Source organism: Leptidea sinapis, chromosome 34 (assembly GCF_905404315.1).
Source record: "Leptidea sinapis chromosome 34, ilLepSina1.1, whole genome shotgun sequence".
Lineage (NCBI taxonomy): Eukaryota > Metazoa > Arthropoda > Insecta > Lepidoptera > Pieridae > Leptidea > Leptidea sinapis.
In genome coordinates, this window is record NC_066298.1 from 2,998,420 (window position 1) to 3,010,863 (window position 12,444).

Sequence of the window (12,444 nt, forward strand, 5' to 3'; positions counted from 1 at the left end):
TGTACAGAAAATAAAATTGCCTCCAGAGACTTAAGTATTTACTGGAGAATGTTTTGGTCTGCTGAAGTCTCTGGAATACATTTTAATCATGAAATTAAAAAACAATAATTTTTTACTGACGCTAAAAGTGCCCTCCAAGCCTTGGACAGATTTCCTTTTAGCAGTAACAATCATCCAGTCATTATTGCATGTCGTGATTTATTGTATCAATGTGGTATCAAAAATTACACAGTTTCCTTTGCTTGGATTCCGGGGCACTCAGGAATCTTTGGCAATACCAGGGCTGATAGCCTTGCCAAAGCTGCGGTCAATGACGGAGATCTGGTTCCGTACCAAAACTTTTGTTGTGATTTGGCTCTCCTTCCTAAATCCCAGTTATTGAACTCTTGGACACACATGTGGCGTTCTTCAAGTCAGACTAAAGGTCGATATTACAGCACGATCCAGGTGGATATACCTCCTAAGCCCTGGTTTACAAATCTGACGTTGGTAAAGCTACCACTTCGACTCTTATTCGTATGAGGCTGGGCCATGCAAGCATTCCCTTGCATCTGGCAAGGCTTAACCTTTTGCCTAGTGATATATGTGAGTGTGGCAATGACGTTGGGGATTTTAATCATATATTCTTCGCCTGTCCTCGATATGACCGTTCCGCTTTTTTTCCTCGCTTTTGTACATTAAAATTCCTTTTCCTACTTCAATTTCTGTACTTTTATCTAATATAAATATTAATGTATATAGAATTTTAGCTGGTATATAAATACTAAATTTACCTGATCCTTTTTCAAATTCCGTTCCAATTCTCAATCCAATGACACACTTCCTCACCTTTTTGTTTGGCTGACGCACAAACCGTGCAGACCATTAAATGGCGCAAAAAAAAATATATGGTATACCTTGAGCTGTTTAATTTTAAATGCCCGTTGTGATTTATGTAGCAGAGTGTGTCTGCTACCTACTTTTCGTAAGATTTTATATAATTTATTAAATTAAACGCACGTGTCTGGCAAAGGAAGTCATCAAAAATTACTATTTGGAAGCTTGGATTTGAATAAGAGTATACATCATCCGGAGTAGACTTTTTCAAGTAATGGAGCAATTAAAAAACCGATACTTATTTCTAGAAGACGAACGCGTTAAAACCTTCAAGTATTGGCCTTATAATGATAACAACAAATGTAATATTCGTAATATGGCCGAGGCAGGGTTTTATTCAGTTGCTACTGGCGATAATGATGTCGATGCTGTTAAATGTTTCCTCTGCGGGAAGGAACTTGATGGGTGGGAACCTGAAGATGATCCGTGGGCTGAGCACAAAAGTCACGCAGCATACTGTGCCTTTGTTCAACTCAATAAACGTGAAGATGATCTTTTGCTACCGGAATATCTCTCAATTATACTGCAATATATGAAAAATGAAATAAGAAACCATCAAGAAATTGCTACACAACTAATTGATAAAAAGGCCAAAGAGGTGTGGCGCAAAATACACAAATTAAGGAAATAATATCATCACTAGTACTTAAGGCTCACTTGTAATTTTATTAATTAACATATTCACCATCATGTTCCCGGAGTATTACAAATGACAATAATCATTATTCATAAAATAGGTATAAGCAAATTGATATGATGGGGACACTAAAACATACAATTTCTGATGTAGTGATGAATGTGTTAATCTCAGATAGTTTATGTGTAGATAGCCTCTTGCTGTTAGACAACACATGAAAACAGTTTATTACTTTAGTGTGTATGACAAGCTCCATCTTATACTCATGATTGGTATGTCACTTTGTGTTAGTGTGTGTGAACTGCTCAAATTAAGGTTAAATGTCAACCTCAATTTTATTTCAATGTTTTCACAGTTGTTACAGTCTATCTGGACATCCAAATGATCTTAGATAGGCCATATATTAAGTGTCTTAAAAATGGACAATACATGCATTAAACTCTTGAGTTTCATGAATATATAACAATTTCATCACAATAAAACTAATGTGATTTGCTACTAATTTAAAATGAATAAAACATATTATATAAGATTTATTTATTTACTTATTACTAATGGTCTTTATGTTAGATTTATTTATACAAAGGATTTTTAATAATTCATACTGATTATACTGGCGGGAAAATCTTATTAACAATTGATATTAGATTTTGTACTTCTTCCTCTGAAAGTCGCTCCTCACTCTCCTGAACAATCTGTAATAAAGGATCACATTAAATTACTTATATTTCCCTTGGTGATCACCACCACCCACATTCTCTAGCAACACCAGATCTGTTAATATGTCCTTGCAGCTCCCAAAAAACAAGCAGAGCATCATGATCTGTCAATATCTAGACTTGAACGTCTATTCATCAATGACCAAAACGGCTGTACAGCTTTCGCTATATTCGGTCAGCTGGGCATTTTCCAGTATACCTTACACATAGATAGACAGCAACATTGAAGCAAAGGAGTGTTAGCAGTTTGTTTGTAATATTCTTAAACAGTATGGCCGCATGGTACTTAAGTACTCCAGCTGGACAGGGCTAACAAAACCATCACAATGTTTGTACGTAAATGCGGAGCATTCGCGATTCTCTGGTGTTCCGAGTGTCTACTGAACTCGAGCCATGTAGCTATAACTTGTATTCCGGCCGGTTCTATGAAGATAGAATACATTCAAGGAGCCTCTTATGAAACATCCATCATATGGGCATTCAGAGATTTTTTAGAAGCCGACAGACACTAAGCGCGTTGAACACTGGTGTTTCCAAGAGTGTGTGCTTCTAAATTATTTCTCCAACATATTGGTATACCAATGAAAATATTTTCTCTTGAGAAGGATGGAATGGGGTCAAATATCTTTGTTCAATTCAACAGAAAAGTCAAGTTCGTGTGTTAATGATACATCAACAACACTCTCCTTAAATCCCTCCCCTATCGAAAAAACTAGGGATGATCACTAGAGCAAGGCAATACTTTGGATCGATCATTCGAAAATTTATGAAAAATACAATTTCTACAAAGAAAAATCAATCAAATATCCTCATTATCTGGATGTGTGGTCTACCTTCACCAACCAGTTTTCAAGGAACTTTCTGCTACATACAACCAAAATGTGAAGAACTTTCTTCTGGGGTGTTTCCACAATGATATGACATGGGTACCTTGAAAATTGTGTATATGTTTCTAGAAGTCCGGCAAAGCTTCTGTGATTCCTCTGGTGTTGCACGCACCAGAAGTGATTACTTAGCATAAGATGATCAGCACACTTGTGAATCTTCCTCTTCCGAAAATAACACCACACCAATGCTGGCTGTTTTATGTGTGTGACTCAGATCAAAATACTGTCTCTGTTATGGGTGGCTTTACTTCAGGTGGCTCTCTTTATTACTTATTACCATAAAAAGATTTTTTTTTATTACAAAATACATGAATATTGCTTGAACAGCCCTTAAAACATACTTATCTGATCAAATTTTATATTCCAAATAGTTTATTGTTATGTATTATTGTCCTTTTAATATAGTAACTACACCATTTAACTATATCAATAATTATAATCATGGCAATAACATTTTTCACAATAAGTTTAGAATTTATATAGATGAAGAAACAAATAAGATCAAAATTTTTGATAGATATTCAGATTAGATGTTTCTCTGGTCAAATATTATTCTTATTCTAAAATTTTCATATTTATATTGCATTTTATCAGTGCAAAAGGCTTGTCCGCAAAAGATGCGGTATCAGCCCAAAAATAGTACTATGGCTGCACACATCTGTCATCAGACCTTCCCACCCACAGATCAGTTGTATGGTGGCCCAAGACACAACTGACATTGAAAAAATCAAACCTCCAGGGTCTACAGCACTTAGCAACCACAGCACATACTGGATGCATGAAAAACACACCATCATCTGCGCTCGAGCACTTCTTGACCCTTGGAACTTTATGGTTATCTGGTCATACAGGAAGAGGCAAAGGCAAGAGGAAAATCACTCACTCAAAAGTTCTAAAGGCAATGTTGCAGGAAATACATGATGATTGATGCACCCATGGATGAACACTGCCACCATGTATTCAATCAAAGATACAATATTCAACTTAATTTGGGAGCAATAATAGCTCTGGTATCATTTGTTGATGATACTTGAGCTCATTGTTTTATTATTATTTAAAATAAAATTAGCCTGTGGGGACAGCTTAGCTGTCTTTTTGGGTAACAATGTAAGGCAAAATATGTATTTTATTAATATTTCTTTAACAATGATATCAGCCATATTATTTATACCATAAGAAGTGTGACACTTGACTGAGTCTCAAGTAATTTATTTGTAAGATTTATCAATTTTAAAGTAATATTAAGGATAAAAAACTGATTTACCAACTGTATTTCCAACTCTGTTCTAGGTGGTGTATTGACCATCATTAATTTTTCCACTTTTGTCAACTTGAAGCATTTTGTTGCTTCTAGAAACTTCTCAATAGCATCAGTATTTTGATTATTACATTCTGATTCTTGTAAATAGCGAACAGTCTGCAACATAATGATGTCTTATTATAATTTGATAGTACTATATAGGTTAATGGCCTTATGATATATTTTTTAATCTTGTGGTGGTAGTGACACTGAATGAGGTGATATTGGAATATTTTTATTACAAAGGTCAATTATATTAGGTATTAACAAGTAGGCATTTAGATACCATATTGTTCTCAGTACATCTCTATCTCTTAATAGTAGTTCCCTCAAGATCCTACACTGTGCTAATGTATATTATACTTATGCTCATTTACCTCAGATCTCATATAAGCAGTTGGGAGTTAAACTTGATCATCATCTCTTCCTATTTACTACATTATAAGTAAGTTATAAGAGTTAATAAGTCCATCTTAATTTCCTGCACTGAATAAGTACCATGCAAAAATGTGGGATGACCTTTCCAATTTTGTTTTGTTATTATTGCTATCAAAAAAGGTCTTATTTGATTAAGATTATTCATTATTACAATATCAAAAATAATTAAAAAGTGTATCTAGCTATTAAGACAACATTATGTTGCATATACAGTAGAACCTCATTAAGTTGAAAACTTACAAATGTCAAAACAAATATTTTTCTTATTTAGGAATATACAATGAGTAGAATTATCACAAATTTGTAACTCACATTGACAAATATTTATTTGGTGTCAGGTGTTTAAATTTATTATTTTTGATTTCATTTGAACTTTAGCAAAGCAAGTTATTTGTTGTTAGAGTACAGTAAATATTGTCACAAGTAGTTTGATTCTACTGCTGTTGTTTTGAAATAATGTTAATTTATGATAAATAAAAAATTATTGGAATGAATCTCAACCTTTTTATGTTGAATGGAAATCCTCATAAGTCAAAAACTCTATAACTCAAATTTTTTGGTGTCTTCCTTGATGTTCGATGTATAGAGATTCTACTGTACATAGAAAAATTATTTTATTGCTTTCATTGTCATTTGGCTTGTTCTTCAGCAAATTGTAACAGAACTAAAAATATATCATTTTCAATCACAAAAAGTTTTCATAGTACTTCAGCCAAAATTCATTACCCAATTGAGAAATTAAAATATATTTAAAAAATATGTTATATTAAGGCCTTCTGTATCTTAGCACACTCACTGATAGCTCAGAGAGTTATATTACAGCTGTTGTGTCTTAGCACTAAATATATTATAACAATTGATGTAAAGTTGCATATTTATTTTTCATGCAATAGATAATATTATTATATCACACAAAAATTTACCAACTTCATATGTCACAGTGGCTAAAGATCCTTCTCGTTTATGTTTTTTCTGTGTGTTATCTTTGAGTTGTTGCAAAATTAGCATAACTTCATAATTGCACAAGAAACCTGCATTTGTGTTGACACTGTAATGGTATAAATCATATTAAGCCTAACAAATTTTCACTTGAACCTAAATAATACTATGTTTTATGCTGTAAAAAGTTATTATCAATAACAACAAATTTGAGGGAAGAGGGTATAAAAGATATCATGCGAATAAATGAATTTTTAAAAATTCATCTCGTAAAGGACCTATAAGCTTACGCGAAAAAACCAGCGCCATGGTTTTCACATATTTTCTGATATAGAGGCATGTGCTCTTCTCGAAATTGTGCCAAAAGATATATGTAGTAGTAAATATGTATTTATTTACGGGTAGGTACATATTTAATGTTCCATTACAAAATGCAATTAAACAACTCACGTTTCCATCTCTTTTTCAAAATGACGACAGTAATAATATTTGTTCAGAACCCTGACAAATAGAAATTTATGGAAAATTGGAAAATTACTACTACTAATAAATATCTTATTCAGCTTGACACTTTACTTTAAAAATTATTGTTAGAAATGTTACCTAATTGCTCCGAGACCGAGATTGATTTTTTTTTCTTCTTTTGGCAATAGCGTTTACTTTTTGCCAATAACGTAAATTAAAAGATTGGGAAACTAAGTTAAAAAAGGATACGGAACACGGGAAAGGATCAGATAAGTAGAAAGAGGATTGAAACGGATATTAAAAATTTCATAAATATACATATATACTTGCTACTTACACAACATTACAAATATTTAAACTTTGATGATTCTGAAGAATGAAAGATGACAATATTTTATAAAATTTACATGGATACATAATTAGACAGGATATACAGGTAGGAAAAGGAACATTAAGAGATATTAGATCATTCAGGAATGAGGAGCGGTCGTATAGAGAACATGAAAAGAAAATGTGATCTAGATCACATTTATCGGATTCACATTCACACATGTCAGTAGATACAATGCCTAATCTGTTAAGATGAACAGGAGTGCAAACATGACCCAAACGCATTCTTATGATAGAAGAACATACTAACTTATTGCATTTGGCACGGAAAAACCATGGTTTAAATGAAATAAGTGGCTGAAGGTTAAAATATTTCCTGCCTTTTGATTGACCAGTTTCAGTCCAAAGCCTATTCCAACAATCCTGAAGGTGAACTATAGGAAGAGCACCTAGATCCTGGCAAAAAACTTTATAAGGGAAAATGTCGCCATCGACCACGGCTTCATTAGCTAGTTGGTCTGCTTTTATATTACCAGGAATGTCGCTATGGCTGGGGATCCATACAAACAACACAGAAAGACCAAAGTGATTGCATTTATTTAATAGATTTCTTAATTCTATGACAACAGAAGAAATGTTTTTTGATTTAAATGGGAACCTATTGAGAGACTGTAAGGCACTTTTAGAATCAGAGAAAATTATTGTTTTTGGAAGTTTAAATAGAATAATATATTCAATAGCCTTAAAAATACCATAACATTCCCCAGTAAACACCGATGTTTCCGGAGGAAGTTTAACTTTCTGTGATATTTTAAATTGAGCGTGATAGACACCTACACCAACGGGATCCGAGGAGGAATATTTAGAACGCGTCTGTGTAAATATGATGGTAATCAACCCAAACAGTATATTTAAGAAGATTAAACGAAAAATTTGTACTAATATCGTGCTTATTCAAGACAAGGTGGTTTTTTATTTGACCAATATGCAGATGAATCTATATAATGAGAAAGTTTCTGAAGTTTGTTATAAAGAGAGTGGTTAAGAAACTGAAAAGATCGGAATATAAATTTGTCTGCTAAATATTGACGACGTAGATGTAGTGGAGGATCACCACATTCTACTTGAAGAGCATTGATAGGACTTGACCGCATAGCACCAGAAACTACTCGTAAAGCTTTGGACTGTATGAGATCTAGTTTTTTAAATGCCTTAACACTACCAGGCTCCAGCAAGAATGTACCATAATCTAATATACTTCTTATAAGAGCATTATATAACAATTTCATGCAAAAAGGGTGCGCACCCCACCAAACACCTGACAGACATCTTAAAATATTAAGAGTACGCTCACATTTAGCATTTAGGTAATCACAATGTGGGATACCAGTTAGTTTCGAATCTAAGACAATTCCCAAAAACTTAACATTATCTTTAACTGGAATCTGATAACCCTCATAAAATATAGAAATAGGAGGAGGAGTTCTTGATCTCGTGAATAAAACTATTGTACTTTATTCAGGTGATAGATCAAGGCCATTTAAGTCCAACCAAGTTTTTAAATTTATCAGCGGTTGTGTTATAGAAGAACTAGCTTTTTCAATAGAAATATCACGACAGTAAATTAATAGATCATCAGCATACTGAAGAACATTTACACAATTAAGTGATGATTTTAAATCGTGTGTATAAATATTATACAATATTGGGCTAAGTACTGATCCCTGGGGGAGGCCCTTTGAAACAAGTCGAGTAATTGACTTCCTGTCATCTAGTTTCAGGATTATGTATCTTTCGGAAAGCATGTTTATGATAAAATTTGTTAATAGCAGAGGTATATTAAGTTGTAAAAGCTTACTCTTTAAAATACTTATTACGACATTATCATAGGCACAATTTATATCTAAGAACGCAGCTATTACTGATTTATTATTTGAAAATGATAATTGAATATCAGAAATGAATATACTTAAGCTATCAATAGTACTTTTCCCACGTCTGAAACCGAATTGGGATTCACATAATAGACCGTTATGCTCAACAAACCATTCTAAACGATTTTTTATAAGATGTTCTGTAATTTTCATCAAAACAGAAGAAAGTGCGATTGGGCGATAGGCAGAATGGTCTGAAGAACACCTATTAGGTTTCAGTACGGGAATTATTTCTTGACGTTTCCACGTGGAGGGGATGTTACCAGATGTCACTATGGAATTTATAAGAGATAAATAATAAAATAAAGCATCATCATCTAAATGAGAGATAAAGGAATACGGAATACCGTCCAGTCCAGGAGCAGAATCCTTAACATGAGACAATACACCTTTTAGTTCAGTGAGAGAAAATATACTGTTTAAACCAAAACAGTTATCATTATTTATATTTATTACAGGGTAACCAATTATTAAGTCTTCAGGAACGAAAGGTGGAGCCAATTTATCTAAAAAGCTATTAACTAAATGAAAAGGGATTGATTTTGGAGATGAATCTTTGTATGCAGATCTAAACCTTCTTATATTTTGCCATACAAGAGATGGTTTGATATCAGGTGATATTGAATAGCAGAAATTTTTCCAGCCATCAAATTTCTTTTTCTTTAGAAATTTTGAAGTTTCTGACATACTCTTTGTAAGAATTTGGAGCATTGACAGTATGTAATTTCAGCATATTTTCTTCTCTTTACTGCCTCAGTACATTCGTTATCCCACCAAGGACGAGAAGGAATAAAACCCAAAGAGCTATTTTTACTTGGAAATATCTCATTGGCAACCTCAATAAAGATTCTTGCTAAAGAATCTGCACACTGAGATTCTGTACCTGGATTAATTTTTGGAAGTGTAATAATTTTGTTTTTTATTAGATCTTTATATAAATCCCAATCAACATCATTAAGCTTATATTTTAAACGAGGAGAATAAGTTTTATGTAATACTTTATTGTTATTATTGCAGGTTGGAAATGATAATAATAGTGGGAAGTGATCACTACCAAAAGTAGATCGTAATGGATCCCAGGACAAAGAAGAAGCAAGATTAGGTGTAGTGACTGTTAAATCTGGAGCACTTGGGCCCTCGTCAGGATGAGAACGTCGTGTAGGACAACCATCATTTAATATACACAAATTCACTGAATCAAATATATCTATTAATGTGTTACCATAACTATTAGAAGATAAGTAACCCCAGGATTCATGGCGACAGTTAAAATCACCAAGGATCATAAAAGGCTTTGGAAGAATGGAAATAATATCTTTAATTTCATTTAAGATTGCAGAAGAAGGATGAGGTATATAAATAGATACATAACAGATATTTTCAACAGAAGCAGCAATAATAGAAAAATCATTACTGTGAGAAGGAATAGAGAAGATAGAAAAGGAAAGAGGGTGTTTCACAAGCATGGCTACTCCGCCATGCCCATCCACACGATCTTCTCTGAGACATGAATAACCTCGAATCTTAAATAAAGATCCTGGTTTCAACCATGTCTCTTGAAGAGCACAGATATAAGGTTTATATTTATTTAATAAATAAATAAGATCACTTTTTTTAGGAGTGATGCTTTGACAATTCCATTGAAGAACTTTGTCCATTATTTGGTTTATAAATTTGAGTAATTGCAGAAACTAATAAGGCAGCGTTGGACGGTGAAAATTCATTCGATTGACTAAGAGATTTTATAAGAGAAATAATTAAATCAATTACTGAGGATTCCAAAGGATTTTCATTTACTTTGTTAATTAATGCACATCCATTAGAGGGTTGGGGAATATTAAAATCCCTTAAAATTTCTTGGTGAGCAGATTTGTCATATCCTTTGCTAAGTGTAGGTGGAGGCTTTGGTTTAACAAAAACAGTTTTTTTATATGAAGTATTGTTTATAGCTTTATGTGTTGAATGTTGATGCTGGGTTGGAAAAGTATTAGGAGTGATGTTAGGTGATGAGAGTAATGTATCTGCATATGAAATTCGAGAGACAGTTGGATGTATCTTTGAAGCTTCTGAATAGGAAATACAGTTTTTAGCCATTGATTCCTTTATAGCTCTTTGTCTTTCATATTCTAAACATTTTTTATCAGTTGCAATATGGGAACTTTACATAAACAACAAGATATAAAATCATCTTGAACAGAGCAGTTATCACCACTATGTCCTTGACCACATCTAAAACATCTTGGTTTAGATCTGCATTGAGATTTCACATGACCAAACCGACAACAATTGTAGCATTGAATAGTAGGATATATATACAAGTCTACAGTAAGAGAAGTGTAGCACATATATACTCATTTAGGCAAAAACTGTCCATCAAAAGTAAATACCACAGACTCAGTACATTTAAGATGGTTTTGTCCATCAATCATCATCTTTCGTTTTATTCTCCTAATTTTTATGATTGGGCCACAGCCAATAGGAACAGAAACATTATCTTTTATTTCCTCTTCAGACCACTCAGCTGGTACTCCTCTGACTATTCCTATTCTACTCACAGAAAATGATGGAATAAAAGCCTTATATTTTTCATTTTCTAAATTTTTGTTTTCAACAAAGTCATTTGCATCTTGGTACTTAGAAAAAGAAATAGATAACCTATTCCGGCCTATCCTTTTTAAACTTCCATTCACAATATTTTTAATAGAATTTCTTTTGAGAAAACGACCAAATGTAACTGGATGTAAAGTAACATTATCATCGGGAGATGAATACTGTTTCTGAATGTGTACAACAAAAGGAGCAGGGCTGTGGCTGTTGTGGAGTGTCTGTGTTATTTTTTTGTATGTTCTCTACTACTATAGAAGAATTATTGCAGGAATCGACTTTGGAAAGAATTTGTTTATCACTAATGTCTACACATTTGCAATCACTTTCCTTAATATCTTTCTTATCACCACGGTGTTTTCGTCGTCTTTTATTACAGTGTCTGCATATTCTGGGTCGAGCTGACACTCTTTTACGGCCACTGGATGTCTGAGACACAGAACCATCTGTATCCATCGTGCTACCTTCGTCATTATGAGAAATTGTCACTACATGACCTATATCAGGGGCTGTCCCCCCAGGATCATCCGGGGGGTCCATCATATAGAAAAGTGAAGAAAAGAAGACTTACCAATAGGATGAAATTTACACAAATTAACACTTTAATAAAAACTAACTACTAAAATATATACAAACTACAACTTATCTGATTAAAATATCTAAATATTTACATGAAATTTAAAAATAAAATGAAAAATTATCAAAATTACGTGCGACCGATCTTAAGTTTCCCGCCCTTTTCCCCCTTTTTTCCTTGTTAATTGATTATTCGAGATTGATTTGAAATTTGGTAGATTTTTTTGAAATGTCAAATGGTTGAAGTACGAACAAAGAATAATGTTAATATTACTTCTGTAACCAATTACCTAGCATTTACATCCTCTTTGGGAATCCCGTGTACTACTACTAAATACTAATACTACGATGATACTAAAATCAGAAATGCATTTTAATAACTACAGTATAAAGTCCTATACCCTTTTCGAAAATACGCCAGATATGTTGCGAAAGCTTTAAAATGCACTTTAATTCGCTACGTTTTGTGAATATTAAAATAAGTAAGGAATAAAAACATTTGAAATCAAGACATTACCATATATTATTCAGTTCATTAGGTACTAAAATCAACTAAACAGATAAAAGAGATAAAGATTGCCCTTGTAGGCGGGATAGGCCACATATTATGAGCGTTAAATTTTGGTGAAAAATTAGCTTCGACACACAACGTACAAAGCTAAAGAAGGCAGAAACAATGTATAACGACGTCTTGCGCATTGCGAAAACGAAATATTATGAAGTCTTGCGCAAAACATGA

The 12,444-nt window shown here is 33.1% G+C and overlaps 2 long non-coding RNA genes across 6 annotated transcripts; one reads left to right on the forward strand and one right to left on the reverse strand.

Annotated features, from left to right (window-relative positions):
- Positions 1-2,035: 2,035 nt before the first annotated feature.
- On the reverse strand, positions 2,036-11,716 carry LOC126975018 (uncharacterized). 4 transcript variants are annotated; one of them, XR_007731614.1, is made up of 6 exons: positions 11,701-11,716; positions 5,785-5,905; positions 5,359-5,521; positions 4,797-4,965; positions 4,388-4,536; positions 2,036-2,208 (listed from the first exon to the last, which is right to left on the reverse strand). It is a non-coding gene; the product is annotated as an uncharacterized LOC126975018 (long non-coding RNA). The 4 variants fall into 4 exon arrangements; XR_007731613.1 differs by lacking the exon at positions 11,701-11,716 and adding an exon at positions 6,247-6,266; XR_007731612.1 differs by lacking the exons at positions 5,359-5,521; positions 11,701-11,716 and adding an exon at positions 6,400-6,410.
- LOC126975016 (uncharacterized) lies at positions 7,557-10,308 on the forward strand. Of its 2 annotated transcripts, none has more exons than XR_007731608.1 (2): positions 7,557-9,139; positions 9,543-10,308. It is a non-coding gene; the product is annotated as an uncharacterized LOC126975016 (long non-coding RNA). The 2 variants fall into 2 exon arrangements; XR_007731607.1 differs by lacking the exon at positions 7,557-9,139 and adding an exon at positions 9,146-9,428.
- Positions 11,717-12,444: the final 728 nt, after the last annotated feature.